We start from the raw sequence: 1229 nt of genomic DNA, 5'->3' as shown, positions 1-1229 counted from the left end.
TAATAATATGATTTTTTTTCAGATCGTTGATGAATACAATAACTCGAAGTTAGATAGGTAGTAGGTACTTTAAAATTATTTAAAAAAAATTAAAAAATCATTTGTATATAGTTAATTGTACGAAACATAATATTATAACAAATTATAATAGTAATGAAAAATGTACAAATGAATATGTTACGGTGAAAGACAAAAATTGGTAAATGTCGTAATTTCCCGGTCAATGACGTCATTAGCCAAAATGATTCAATTATGTAGGTAAATGTTGTAAAAACACATATTTTAAACTCAAATGTACATCTTTCACCGGTCATTGACGTCATTTGCCAAAACTTGTGGTAAATGATGATAAATCTCAAATAATACACTGATTGTTTTAAAATAGATACTATTTAATAATGATTGAATCCGTTGTCACATTACAATATTTTGTTTTTAACACAGCCATTATCCTATTTCTACCACCATGCGCTACGGGGTACTGGCTACTGCTTACTGCTAAATGTGCCGAATGAATTTCTCAAACAACTCGTTTATTGTGACATAATATAAAACGTCAGTCATTTTCAACTATAGGTTTAATTAATTTTTCTTTTCCACCAATTGTCACAGCATCATATTTATACATAAGTTTGTTATTCGTTAGGTAGGTACCGTTTTTTATGTGTTCCAATTTTTTTTTTTTTTTTACTTTTTTTTCTCTTTTTACTGTTGATAATTTTTTCGATTGCTGAATTAAATTTATTCTCCATACTTTAATATTACTTTTAAATAAAACTACAACGCTAACTCGCACTCGTCGCATAAACAAGTACTCGCGTAAAATATGCGCGTAAATACTAAACTAATAAACTAATATAGACCATTTCATATTATTACTTGGCTTATCGGCGTTATAGCTAGTCAGATTTTCGCTTGTTTATCTACTTCCGTAGTGATATTTTTAATTAACGAAGCTTTGTCGCTACGTAAAACCTATACACTTATTACTGATCCTTCGCATCGACACAAATGTGATGATACTGTATCAGCTCCAGCCTCAGGGTATAGTATTGATCAATTTAAACAAGAAAAAATTATCAGAGCAGAGTGCGTAAAAAAGTTTCACTCAAGTTCAAACCATAATTTTGTAACCGACATTTTTTTCAAGTCAACATTATTTTTTAAGTCAAAACTTTTTATTAAAAGTCAACACCAGATATTTTTGAAAATTCGATACGATCCTTCCC

This window comes from Acyrthosiphon pisum, chromosome X, assembly GCF_005508785.2.
Source record: "Acyrthosiphon pisum isolate AL4f chromosome X, pea_aphid_22Mar2018_4r6ur, whole genome shotgun sequence".
Classification (NCBI taxonomy): Eukaryota; Metazoa; Arthropoda; class Insecta; order Hemiptera; family Aphididae; genus Acyrthosiphon; species Acyrthosiphon pisum.
The sequence above is the reverse complement of the archived record's forward strand: the minus strand, read 5'-3'. Positions refer to the sequence as shown.